This window comes from Elephas maximus, chromosome 24 (genome assembly GCF_024166365.1).
Source record: "Elephas maximus indicus isolate mEleMax1 chromosome 24, mEleMax1 primary haplotype, whole genome shotgun sequence".
Classification (NCBI taxonomy): domain Eukaryota; kingdom Metazoa; phylum Chordata; class Mammalia; order Proboscidea; family Elephantidae; genus Elephas; species Elephas maximus.
In genome coordinates this window covers 50,219,424-50,234,109 of record NC_064842.1, presented here as the reverse complement: position 1 = coordinate 50,234,109, position 14,686 = coordinate 50,219,424, and positions in this window count along the sequence as shown.

The window sequence follows — 14,686 nt, the reverse complement described above, 5'->3', positions numbered from 1 at the left end:
ATGCCACCTAAAATACATTGTAGGTTACACAGAGAATACGTGTGTCCTGTACACCTATGTTTTGGAAATGCTTCTAAGAATTCAAAAGGCCATCTGATGTTTTCCAGAACATCTCAAAGTAAACTATATTTATTTGTCAGTTACAACAATATTCTTCTGTACCCAATCTGGACCTAAACTCCAGGTCAGAATTTTCACATGTACTTAGGACAGCTCTCCCTGGACAACCCAAAGATACTTCAAACTCATTATGTCCAGAGACAGCATTGTCCTCAAATCTCCTCTTGGGGTTCAGTCTGAGTATTATCACCATGATTTTAGCCACCTCGTTAACCTTTTTATGTCATCCTTGACTCTTTTTTCATCCCCACACCGACCAAAGCACAGCCATTTGCCTTTGGCTTCCACCTCTGAAATATCTTGCACTCATTGATTCATCTCTCTTCATTCCTACTGACACTGTCCTTGTCCAGGGATTCATCGTATTCCAACTGTACCATCTGCACCATGTCTTAACTGTTCTCACTGACTCTCTCGCCTTTCCAAATGTACTTTCCACAGTCCTAATAAAGGAGTCTTCTAAACAATAAGACAGTAAGATTAAAACTCCTTAGTGAGGCACTTGACAATGTGGGTCATATATACCTTTCAGTCTTATTCCTCTGTTGATGTGTCTCTTCAAAAGGCCAGGAGACATGCTTTAAAATCATAGTGACCTGAGTGTCAGGTAAAGGAAGGGCTGTTTTAAATTTAAAACATTAAGTTAATAATTTTGTGAAACATCACCCAGTATATCTCCTATAAGTAGAAAATATAAATGGATTGGCAATTGTTTGGAAAACAGTTATGAATGATGGCCTCATAGATGACATCACAAAGAAGTTACTTAGTCTTTGAGGCTGATGACAGGAGAATAAAATATCATCTCCCACAACACATTCCTCACCCTCTCAGCCAGGAATAGAGCCTTGGAGTCTGTGGAACCTGGACCATGAATTGATCCAGCAATAATAATCATAATTAGTCTTCATTAATCCCTTATGTGCTAGGCACTGGGCAAGCCCGTTCATATGATTTGGCATATTTACTGCTCACAAAATCCCCATGAGGTTGGTGCTATTATTATTCTACAAACGAAGAAACCAGGACATGGAGAGTTTAGGTAATTTGCCCAAAATTACACTGCTGTAAGTAGCATAACCAGGACTCAAGTATGTGTCTGTCTCAATCTGGAGCCCAACCTCTTAACCACTCAGACTGTTTTCACTCACTCTGTAGTCTACTGTTACTTTGGATTTTTCTTTTATAAAGGGACATTTTTTAGTGTGATTCATTACATTATAAATACTAGCTTCTTTGAAATACTCACTCAAGCAAAACACTCGTTGTTTAGGCAATCCAACTTCTTTAACAAAAAGGGCAGACATAAACAAATTACAATTTATGTAGTCTGAATTTCAATACCATAAAACCAGTAGGCACAGTGTACGTTTATCTATCCACAGACTTTTCCTAGAATGGTCTGAAAAGGCCAATGACATCACTGGGGGGTAGACTAACTTCATATTGTATGACTATACGGTGATGTATTCTAGCCATGTTTTTATCTTACTCTTTTAAAAGGTCATATGGGAAACACGTCAAATAAGACATTTGACTTCAGCTTTTCCCAGTTTGGCCACATTATCTGGCAGTTGCATTGCTGTTTTCTTGCAGGTTCTCTTTTTCTAGTTAGATATCACTGTTTTGCTTTTAGTTGGGGTTCTCACTTAAAAAAAATGTCCTGTTGCCCTGAGGTAGTCTTTAAACCTTAAACCAAAAATATCTCCAGAAGTCTTCTTAAAACCAAACAATAGGCTAACTAGTAAAAAAAATCTGCCTTGAACATTGTGCTCTCTCAAGATCTGACTATATGGGGTCAAATCGACAACGTCAACCCTAGGGGGCAGTGAGTTTATGTTAACAGGGGAGGAACAGCTCAGAAAAGAGGGCAAGAATGGTCGCACAACTGAAATAATGTAATCAATGTCACTAAACCGTACATGTACAAACGGTTGAATTGGTGTATGCTTCGCTGTGTATATTCTCAACAACAATAAACAAAAATTTTTAAAAAAGAACAAAAGCAATAAGCTTTCTCAAAAAGAAAAAAAAAATCTTGTAAATAATGGTTCTCTTGATTTGAAAAGTCCATACCTTGAAGGAGAATTTAAGTTTTAAATGCTCATGTTGGGCCTGCTAGAAGAAAAAAGAAATGTGTACAACGAAGAGGAGCATTCAGGTTTTACCATAACCAGCTCTGTATTCCTTTTCTCCGACACATTTTAAGAAGCAGAAATATAAACACACAATTCAGAGGGTTTAATTTAACACAATGATGGTTTAGGGGCCCAGCATCTGACGATAGTAATTACACTTTTCTTGGAAATTCAGCATTTTGAAGTTAAGACAAAGCTTTCATTTAAACCTGACTTTCAACTAGTCATAGAGTTTGAGGTTATTCTTATTGTTTCATCAAACAACTCAAATGCTGTTTCTAAGTGATTATCCCAAAATTCCAGAAATACCAACTAAAAAATATTTTTCTCTCTAAATGCTTTGAAGTATTATGTTTTTGTACTTCTGTTCTTTCATCTTCTTCGGCTTTGTATTTCTAATTCTTTGGCCAAGACCTAGAGTTATTAAAGTCTGGGTTGATTCTGAAGGGAGCAAAGATCCTAGGCAAATCACCCTATGTGCTTTTTTCACATATTCTCTTCTCCAAATTTTATCTGGAGGAAAATATATATTAAGTCATCAAATTGCAAAATGGCAATACAGTTCAGATGGGTATATGTGGAAGAGAACAGGGGCATTCCCACTCCTCTGCCTTGTTGAAAATAGGGACTGTTGTATTCTGGTTATATGTACAAAAAAAAAAAAAGAAAGAAAGAAAGAAAACCAAACCAGTTGCGGTCCAGGCGATTCCGACTCATAGTGATCCTGTAGAACAGAGTAGAACTGTCCCATAGGGTTTCCAAGGAGCGCCTGGTGGGTTCAAACTGCCAACCTTTTTGGTTAGCAGTCCTAGCTTTTAACCACTACACCGCCAGGGTTTCCAGTTATAAGTATAGTAGAATGAAATTGTATTTTTTTTTACCATTTGGAGAAATCTCACCTTCTTCCCACTAAATGTCTACCAAAATCTGTGTACCTCAGCTTCTTCTGTTGTCACTGTTAGAACTGAGTCATTAGTTTAATTTCGCCACGATTCTGGTCAGTCAAAAAGCAGCGATCCTTCTCCTCCACCATGTCGCATTCTGAAGTGACTCTTACACAATTCTCCGATAATACTTATTCTGTCCTACAATGAAATCCAGTGCCATTCATTTACAAAACGTGGTCAATGTACGTTTAATAATTGGAAGAGGAGGCAATCTTCCCCCAAATACACTGTACCTACATGTCTGTTTTTAAAGACAGAAAGGTTATTAGCAAATATATTCAAGTCGATTTAGTGACCTTTCAAAACCAAGACCCTCAAAGGTAAAAAATGAAGTGAGCCACTCAAGAAAATTCAGGATAATACCTTTGGTATGATATTAATCACAAAATATAATAAAAGGATATTTTTCAAGCAAAAAGATATGAATGAAATAATACACAGACAAAATACAAGAATAACTAAGAATCACAAATCTTTAATGTTCTAATCTTTAAATCATTTCTTATATTAAGAAAAAACGGTTGCCATCAAGTCGGTTCCTGCTCATAGGGACTCCATGCATGTCAGAATAGAACTGTGCTGCACAGGGTTTTTAATGGTTGACTTTTGGAAGTAGATTGCCAGGCCTGTCTCCTAAGGCTCTTCTGGGTGGAATTGAACCACCAACGTTTTAGTTAACATCCAAGCACATTAACCATTTGTACCATCAAGGGATTCCTTCTCATTTTAGAAGACTCAAATAATGGCAGACTCTTAAATGGCAACCGCAGCTACAAATCAGAGGGTAGTCATAGGAGATCTCATTTTGGAAAAGAGAACACTAGCCCTGCCAGTATCACAATGCATAAACATGAGAGAGAAAATATCAAAATCTAATGCTTATTGGGCACTTATTTTTATTAGCAGCCTTCAAGTTGCCACCAACCCATGAAGTTGATCCAGCAAAAAATTCATGTAAAAAAGGATGGGACCGTTGTCACCTATGGGATTTTTCATTTGTTGAGTTTTTTGAAGCAGACAACCAGGCATTTTTCCCTAGTCTATCTTAGTCTGGAAGCTCCCCTGAAAACTGCACAGCATCATAGCAATGAGCCCCCACTGACAGAAGCAGGGTGGTGGGTGAGCATGAGGCACACTGGCTGAAACCGAACCTGGTTCTCCCACATGAAAGAGGAGAATTCTGCCACTGGACCATCATAATATTTTTTCTTACATGATTAGTTCATCTAAAGAGATTAACACAACCACACACTGTTCCCACTTAAGAGACTCAGTTAAGCACTTTGTCCAAGGCCAGACAAGTGCAGAAGCCAAGCAGACACTTCTATGTACTAAGCTATTTTCAGTGAATTCTAAAAACATAGGCAGTTTCCCTCCGTAGGCCATATAAACCCTCTCCATGGTATTGTTTTGAGCTACTGATTCAAATGACTATCATTATTATGGCTTACAAAAGATGAAATAACACCTTTCCAATATCTCTAATCCAAATTTGTTATAACTCTTAAAAGAATGGTTTTATTTGAAACCCTTTAAACCAGATAATTTTCAACTTCTGTTATTTCTTGAGACTGAATCCTATAAAATTTCTAACTCTGTGTAAAGAAAGTGTCTTATGTTAATTCACTTATATTTATTTCTTTCATGCTTAAAAGGGTGTTTCTTATATTAAATAAGCCCATATTTGCAAGGCCCACACCTTTCATTGTTTTATAAATTATAAGCATGTCTATTCTAAGGCAATACTTTCCCAATTCTTAGGATTCTATTAAAAATATTTTTATATGAGTGTTTCTAATCACTTTGATTTTAATTATCATTTTTCTCTGGAAAATTTCCAGCTGTATTATTTCTTTTTGAACTAAACCTAACCCTTCTAACATGGTTACATAACACCAAAACCCAAAACCCACAGCTGTCAAGTTGGCTCTGACTCATAGTAACCCTATAGGACAGAGTAGAACTGCCCATAGGGTTTCCAAGGAGCAGCTGGCGGATTCGAACTGTTGACCTTTTTTTTTTTTGGTTAGCAGACAAATGTCTAACCACTGTACCACCAGGACTCTGGTTATACAATACCCAGCAAAACCCAGTGCCATCGAGTCGATTCCGACTCATAGCGACCCTATAGGACAGGGTAGAACTGCCCCACAGAGTTTCCAAGGAGCGCCTGGTAGATTTGAACTGCAACCCTTTGGTTAGTAGCCATAGCACTTAACCGCCACGCCACCAGGGTTTCCGATTATACAATAACTTTATACAAAAGCAAAATGTATTCTTTGTTTTATTTCTAATACCATCCCTGATGCTATTCAATAACTTATTGGTTGTGGAAATTATAAGCAAGATGTTAGTCAATTATTTAAAAAAGAATCATCAATTTCAAGCTCCCGTTACAATTAAACATAACTGAGAATAAAAACTGAAATGAAACCCATCGCCCTTGAGTCGCTTCCAACTCATAATGACCCTATAGGACAGAGCAGAACTGCCCCACAGGGTTTCCAAGGAGCTCCTTGGGGATTTGAACTCTGACCTTTTGATCAGCAGCCGTAGCTCTTAACCACAATGCCACCAGTTTTTTTGTTTGTTTTATAATTGAGAATAAAAAAAATAGCTTCTCTAAAATCCATTAATTTTCCAAATATACACAAGAAGAACTGCTATGTACAAACCACACTTCAAGTAAAGAGTTGGCTATCAAGGGGCTAACAATCTAGTAGAAGACACCACCATGAATAAGTATAACAAGAGGCAGATAATGTTTTCCAAGTACTTCCTTTATTCATTGAGTTTATATATTATACAGTAGCACAAAGCGTATTTGTTTTTCTAAACTTTATCATTTTTTGCTGGAGTCAAGAATGAAGCTTCTGTTTTCTTATCCAACTTTTTCATTATTAACTGCTCACTACCAGTGGTTGTTTCAAGTTAAAAAAAAAAGTTACATAATTTATCTTGAAGAATGAGGAGGAGGTGGGAAGGACGGAAAAAGGAGAAGAGAAGAAGAAGGCGAGGGGGAAGAGGAAAGAGAAGGAAAAGAAGAAAAAGAGGAAGAAGAGAAAAGTACTATGAAGGAGAAAAACCACCAAGCAATTTGATTCAAGGGCTATTAACGGTTTCACTATATTAGCTGAATGAATGAATTACTGTGGTAAAAGTAACTGAATTGTAGACTCACAATTATATTTATTGTCTATTCAGTACCAGGGAGTTGAGCACCTAGAACTTTTTCCTTTATGAGTAATATTTTTGCTAATACATGGGATTCACCTTTTCTGAGTGGAGTTTTATATGTAATACAGCGATCTGTAATAGCACCTACTAACTGTTGCTCACAAGTTTTCTTAGCAACAATTTGAGATTCAAGAAGTTGTAAATCTTGGCAATGAGCTAACAATTTATTACAATGGTAATAAGAAGTAAATATTCTCTAAATTTAATAATATAAACTCTGATGTTCTTATATTGGTCAAGACTTCAAGCTAGAATTAGAATAAATAAACAGATAAAAGAAATATAATCCAATCCAATAAAAACAAATACATATTTTGTACTTACTTTTCAACACAGATTGACTTTTAATAATGTGCAGGTCCTACAAATAGCATACATTTTACTAATAGGTTCCAAACTATGGACTCAAAATACAAAGTGAAAAATTGAATAAAATCACTGAAAAGGGAAATAATACGAATGCATTCATTAGAAAGGTATGTCTTTCTAATCTTCAAAGGTCAGATACGTAGCTTTCTGAGAGTGTGAAATTATAGTCTCCCACAGAAGAAATCAGTCTTGAATACTGTGGAGTAAAAGGAAAGGATAAATTTTTAAAAATGAGCACTGGAATTATCTGAATTGCAACTAGACAAGAGAAAGGATATGTAGCAACAAGGTAAGTGGAGTCAGCAAGAAGAGTAATCATTATAGCTGATTATCTGCTGCTCACTATGTGCCAGGTACCATGTTAAGTTATTTATATGCAACAGATTCTCACAAGGATGCTCTAAAATCAGTATTATCATCATTTTACAGATTAAGAAACTGAGGCTCAGAGAAGAATGTCACCCACAGCAGTAATGGTGAAGCTGGGACTTATGCTTGGGCATTGCTTACTCTAAAGACAACCTTCTTAACCATTACCTTATGCTACCTACTTCACAAACAAAGTGAATTAGGAGTATTCACGTTTTAATTTTTTTTTTTACTTTTTTATTTGGAAATAATTTCAAACATACCTAGAAGTTGGAAGAATAGTACAAGAAACTCCCATATACACTTCCCCCAGATTCCCCAATAGTTAACATTTTATCATATTTGTGTAATCATTCTCTCTCATATTATTCATAAAAAATGGTTTACGTATGTTTTTTGGTGGTTGTCGTTAAGCGATATCGGTTCTGATTTTTAGAGACCCTATGTACAACAGAACTAAGTACTACCCGGTCCTGCGCCACCCGCACAATCGTTGTTATGCTTGAGCCCGCTGCTGAAGCCACCACGCAATCCATCTCACTGAGGGTCTCCTTCTCTTTGCTGACCCTCCACTTCACCAAGCATGATGTCCTTCTTCAGGGACAGTCCCTCTTGATAACATGTCCAAAATATGTGTTTTTTCTACATATAATAATTTTTTTTACTGGTCATTAGAAAGTAGGTTTGCAGGTGTGATGTCCTTTTACCCTAAGTTTCCTATATTTCCTAAAAACAAGAACATTCTCTTTCATAGCCACAGTATATTATCAAAATCAGGGAATGAATATTAATTTTAAAAACCATCTTCAAATTTATGACTTTATACAAATTTCCCCAATTGTCTTCATTATGTACTGACTAGCCAAGAAGTACACCTACTCCTCACTTACTATTTCATCTGACATTTCACATTTAGGTCAGTGGTAAAAATCTACCATGTGATTATTTTGTGCATTAAGAACATATCTCTGGCAATAATAAATGTCGGAATGCAAGGTGAGAATACGCTGGTTGTGATGGTTGAAGTTGTGTGTCAGCTTGGCTGGGCCATGAGTCTCAGTGATTTGACAGCTATGCAATGATGTAGTCCTCCATTTTGTGATCTGATGTGGTCATCTTCAGTTTTAGCGTTAACGCCAATTTTTGTATAATGGCCCAGTCTTTGACACCTAACCATGCAGATCCCTGAGGAGCAGATGTACTATAATTCAGGATCTTGTAATCCAGGATCACATACTGCATTTAGCTGTCATGTCTCTTTAATCTCATTTCACCTGAAACAGTTTTTCAGTCTCTATCTTTTATAACCTTGCCATGATCGGCTAGTTCACCTTGCAGTATGTCCTTCAAGTTGGGCTCATCTAACACTTCCTTTTGATTAGATTCAGGCTGCACATTTTTTGGTTAGAATATCACAGAAATGATGCTGTGTCTTTCTTAGTGTCAGAGGCACCTGATGTTCATTCGCTTCATTGCTAGTGATGCTAACTGATCATTCCGTTTTGGTGCTGTCTTTCAGGTTTCTCCACTATACATTTGTAATTTTTCCCTTTGTAAATTGATAAGTGATTTGTGGGGAGATACTATGAGACTATGTAAATATACTGTTTCTCATCAAATTGTTATATAATTGTTTTAGCATCCATTAAAAATAGTGATTTTTTTAGAATTCCATCATTCCTTCCACATGCATTGGTTGACATTTTACTGTAAATAAGGGTTTTTCTTTCTCTTCCATTTATTTTTATTCACTTATTATTTACAATGGTATAAATTATTTTATTATCTAGTATTTTTAAATCTATTTGTTTTGTCATATAGATTATAACCCATTATCAAATTGTCCCAGAATTGACCAGCAGGAGCCCCTTCAAGGTAGCTCCTGGATCCTTTTCATTCATACTCATGATTCTTTGAGCATTCCTTAATTTCTATTATAAGATGATATCCCAGCCTTATCTCATAGTTTCTTTGCTCCAAGCCTGATTTCTTTTCCAAAGATCCCTGGTTCTTTTCATGAAGCATGTTATTTAGAAACCAAGATTTGTGTGCTAAGTGTGCTCACTGTCACTAGGACACCATTGTTTCTAGGATTTCTAGTGCAGAGCTAGGAAATGTATGTGTATATGTTTGTAGATAGATAAGTAGAACAAACCATAAACTCTGATACCTCTAATCCTAATCCAACACCACATAATTCACTTGCATCTCCCTCTAGTCCATAGTAGTAATCCCATCACCAATACTGAGAAACCAGATTCCCTTTACCCTCTATGTAGTTATGTTTTCACCCAATCCTTAAAAACACAAAAAGCAATATCAAGATGCTAACCTACAACACTGGGAAAAAAAAAAAAATCCTACTACGAATTAGAGTTCAATATTTGTGTAGCATTCTTTTTATCTTTGTTCTAAGGATAAGTTTTCAAAATACTGTGTCCAAAAGTTACTTGAGTTAGTTGCCCACATCTCCAACATGACTGTGTGTTTCATTTGAAATAGTTTCCCTTGTTTCTAATTCCAATTTATATGTCCCCAGTTCTTATTGATTCTATATTATTTTGGAGGTTTAGTTGGAATATATAAAATATATGAATGATTCCAAAAGTCAAAACTGTATACTTTGTGTGTACATCTATAAAAAAAAAAAAAAAACATCTATATATACATATAAAAAGCCCACTGCTGCCAAGCCAATTCTGACTCATAGTAACCCTATAGGACAGAGTAGAACTGCCCAGAGGGTTTCCAAGGAGCATCTGGTGGATTTGAACTGCAGACTTTTTGGTTAGCAGCCATAGCTCTTAACCAATATGCCACCAGTGTTTCCATATATATACGTATAGACGTACATACATATATGTATATATATATCTTTGTGGTGTATATGTGTATATATATAAAGGCCATATACATAATACATATTCTATACCTATTTTATATATATACACACACACATAAATATACACACATATATATGTGGAGTACCTAAATGGTGAAAATGATTAAGCTCTCAACTACTTGCCAAAAGGTTGGCAATTCAAACTCAACCAGAGGTGCCTCAGAAGACAGGCCTGGTGATCTGATTCTCAAAGGTCACAGTCTTGAAAACCCTATGAAGCAGTTCTATTCTGCACACATGGGGTCACCATGAGTCAGAATCGACTTGATAGCAACTAACAACAATATATGTATGTATGTATATGTGTGTGTGTACAATAGCTATGACGTCAGAAGTCAGGAAAATGGAGCATGTTAAGTGATGATTGAAAGTGTACATGAAGGGGTTTCCCAAGGATGGCATTGTTCTATTTCTTGCCCTGGATGATGGTTACAAGAATATGTTCACCTTATGAAAATTCATTGACCTATATATTTGTAATATGTATACTTCTGGGTATATTTCAATAAAATTTATTTTTGACAATGAATTTCTTTTGTGTATCTTCAAAATGAGAACAGTAAATTAAAATGCTAGAGAAAACATAATGCAAGAGGCGGCAAAAAAAGGCATAAAAATTACATTAATAAAGCAGAACACATGAAAAGTATAAGTATTAAATATATCAGTAATCACAATCAATTTACATGTACTAAATTTTTCAATAAGGGAGAAACATTAGCAAGTTGGATAAAAGACAATATATACTTACATGCTGTTTACAAGAGGCATGCCTAAAACATGAGTATATTAAAATTGAAAATAGGAGATAAAACTTCCCAGGCAAAAACTACCAACAGACATTAAGACAGAAAACAATTGTTATGAATAAAGAGAGTTACTACATATAATAAAAGGACAATTAACAAGGATAATTTAACAATTTTAAACTTATGTACACTTAAAAAGAAGCCTCAAAACATATAAAGATTGACAAAAGTATAACATGTTGAACCCACAGTTATGATAATAATGGACTGAACAGATAAAAAGTGGTAAGTATATAGGAAATATGAACAACACGATAAACAAGTTTGATTTCAAGACAGCCCGTAACACTCAACAGAGAAAATACAATCTTTGTAAGCACAGGAAAAACATTTACTAGGTCATAAAGCAAGTCTCAGCAAATTTCAAATTTTATCATACAGACCACATCCTCTGACCCAAAGCAACAATAAGGTGACTTTTAAAAATACCCTATATTTGAAAATGAAAAAAGATTGATTTATAGACGTCATAAAGCTCTGGTCTTCTCGGTACAAACTGAGATAAAGCAGATGGTGGGAGAGCAGAAGTGAGAGGGCTGAGATGCAGATTTCAATGACCAGACTGCCAGTCTCATATTCTGGCAAACAGATGAAATGGGAAACTCTCTGAAGCAATTAGAATCAATTTGGCAAGAACTAGTCTTTTAAATAAATCTACTCAAAACATTTTGGCTAAAATAATGCAGAAAATACATAAACATATAATCTGGGCAGAAGCAAGGCAAGAGAATGTCATTGGCTTTCTGCTTTCACATCTGTCTGTTGGGCAATCACCCAACTTTCTGTTTTACTAAGTATTTGGGGCAAAGAGATGCAAAAAAAAACCTTTATGGTATATTTAGAATTGGTACCATTTGAGAAAAAGGCATGTGATTTAAAAAACAGAAACCTATGTATGAATCCATTTAGTGATTTCTGTTTCAAATCTTAAACAATATGATTAATAATGTGGAAAACAATTGAGAAATAAGCAAAGAGAAGGAAGCCAAAACAACAGATGAGAAAAATGAGAAAGAAAAAATCTTGTAATTAAATTATTTGTATGTGGTAGAAAAGCCTGAGACAGCAACAGTTGAGTCTTTCTTCTATTGATGATATTAACTACATTTCCTCAAAAAAGATAAAAACTAACAAAAAATATTAATGGCATTGCCACAGGAAATCCAATATAATGTATCTACTAATTAATCTATTTTTTTTAATTAATCTAAATCACCAGTAGCATTAGAAATACCATTCACTATAATCCTAAACTAAAAAAAAAAAAAAAGCCCAAACCCACCGCTATAGCATCGATTTCAACTCACAGTGGCCTAATAGGACAGAGCTGCCCCATAGGGCTTCCAAGGCTGTAAATCTTTTTTTTATTATTATTATTTTTTATTGCGCTTTAAGTGAAAGTTTGCAGATCGAGTCAGTCTCTCATATAAAAATTTATATACATCTTGCTATACACTCCTAATTGCTCTCCGCCTAATAAGACAGGACACTCCTTCCCTCTACTCTCTCTTTTTGTGTCCATTCCACCAGCTTCTGACCCCCTCTGCCCTCTCATCTCCCCTCCAGATAGGAGATACCAACGTAGTCTCCTGTGTCTACTTGACCCACGAAAGTCACTCTTCACCAGTATCATTTTCTATCCCATTGTCTAGTCCAATCTGTATCTGAAGAGTTGGCTTTGGGAATGGTTCCTGTCTTGGGCTAACGGAAGGTCTGGGGACCATGACCACTGGGTGCTTCTAGTCTCAGTCAGACCATTAAGTCTGGTCTTTTTACGAAAATTTGGGGCCTACATCCCACTGCTCTCCTGCTCCCTCAGGGCTTCTCTGTTGTGTTCCCTGTCAGGGCAGTCATCAGTTGTAGCCAGACACCATCTAGTTCTTCTGGTCTCAGGCTGATGTAGTCTCTGGTTTCTGTGGTCCTTTCTGTCTCTTGGGCTCCTAATTACCTTGTGTCTTTGGTGTTCTTCATTCTCCTTTGCTCCAGTTGGGTTGAGATCAATTGATGCGTCTTAGATGGCCACTTGCTAGCGTTTAAGACCCCAAGGCTGTAAATCTTTATGGAAGCAGACTGCCACATCTGTCTTCTGCAGGGCATCTGGTGGGTTCGAACTGCCAACGTTTTGATTAGCAGCCAAGCACTTTAACCACTGTGCCCCACCAGATCTCCCACCATAATCCTAGTATTAGGTAATTCTAAAAATGTTAAAACAAACAAAGGTATTCTTAAAACATATCATGGTTCTAGGAAAGAAATTAGATACTCTGAGAAAGTTCAGAAATTTTCTCAGGCAACATTTTGTTACTGACTAACAGCCAAACAAATGTAATATGCTTAACAACTGTTTATTTTTTCACATTCCAGAATTCTGGCAAAATGAGTGCTTCAGATAAACTCTAATTATTTTTGTTGATGAAAGTGCTGAAATTTGGGACAGTCTGAAAAGATTCCAGAAAATCCATGTGCCTGAGAATATGACCAAATTAGTTTTGAAAACTCCCTAGCAGGGTGGGGTCACTGCTCAGTTGTACTGGGAGAATGGGTTCACGCAAAGCCAAGGGAGCAGAGTTGCCGTCCCAGTGGGCCTGGAAGGCAGTGCTGAAGCCCAAGGCTGAGGGGCTTCCATCCAGAATCCAGAGAGCATGGCTAACACCCAGAGTCTGGGGGGGCTGGGCCACTGCCTAGATGATCTCAGAGAACAGAGGATTATTTTCAAGGCTTGAGACCTAATGTAAATTGTTCTTCTGGGTTTTTTACTTTCTTGGTGCCATTATTCCTTCTTTCCCTCCAGTTTCTCCCATTTGTAATAGCAGATAACTTGTATTCTAGATTAAACAGGTTCACAGATTAAGAAGAATTTTGTCCCACAATGAAATTAGGACTTGGAGCTGATTTAAGACTTTTGGAATGCTTGTTGTTGTTATTAAGTGCCACTGAGTCAGTTCCAACTCATAGCGACCCTATGCACAACAGAACAAAACACCGCCCGGTCCTGTGCCAGCCTTACAATTGTTACGCTTGAGCTCATTGTTGCAGCCACTGTGTCAATCCACCTCATTGAGGATCTTCCTCTTTTCCACTGATCCTGTACTCTGCCAAGCATGATGTACTTCTCCAGGGACTGATCCCTCCTGACAACATGTCCAAAGTATGTAAGACGCAGTCTCACCATCCTTCCTTCTAAGGAGCGTTCTGATTGTACTTCTTCTAAGACATATTTGTTCATTCTTTTGGCGGTCCATGGTAAATTCAATATTCTTTGCCAACAGCACAATTCAAAGATGTCAATTCTTCTTCAGTCTTCCTTATTCATTGTCCAGCTTTCACATGCATATGATGCGATTGAAAAGACCATGGCTTGGGTCAGGTGCACCTTAGTCTTCAAGGTGACATCTTTGCTCTTCAACACTTTAAAGAGGTCCTTTGCAGCAGATTTACCCAATGCAATGCGCCTTTTGATTTCTTGACTGCTGCTTCCATGGCTGTTGATTGTGGATCCAAGTAAAATGAAATCCTTGACAACTTCAATCTTTTCTCCGTTTATCATGATGTTGCTCATTGGTCCAATTGTGAGGATTTTTGTTTTCTTCATGTTGAGGTGCAATCCATACTGAAGGCTGTGATCTTTGATCTTCATTAGTAAGTGCTTCAAGTCCTTTTCACTTTCAGCAAGCAAGGTTGTGTCATCTGCATAACACAGGTTGTTAATGAGTCTTCCTCCAATCCTGATCCCCCGTTTTTCTTTGTATAGTCCAGATTCTTGTATTATTTGCTCGGTATACAGATTGAATAGGT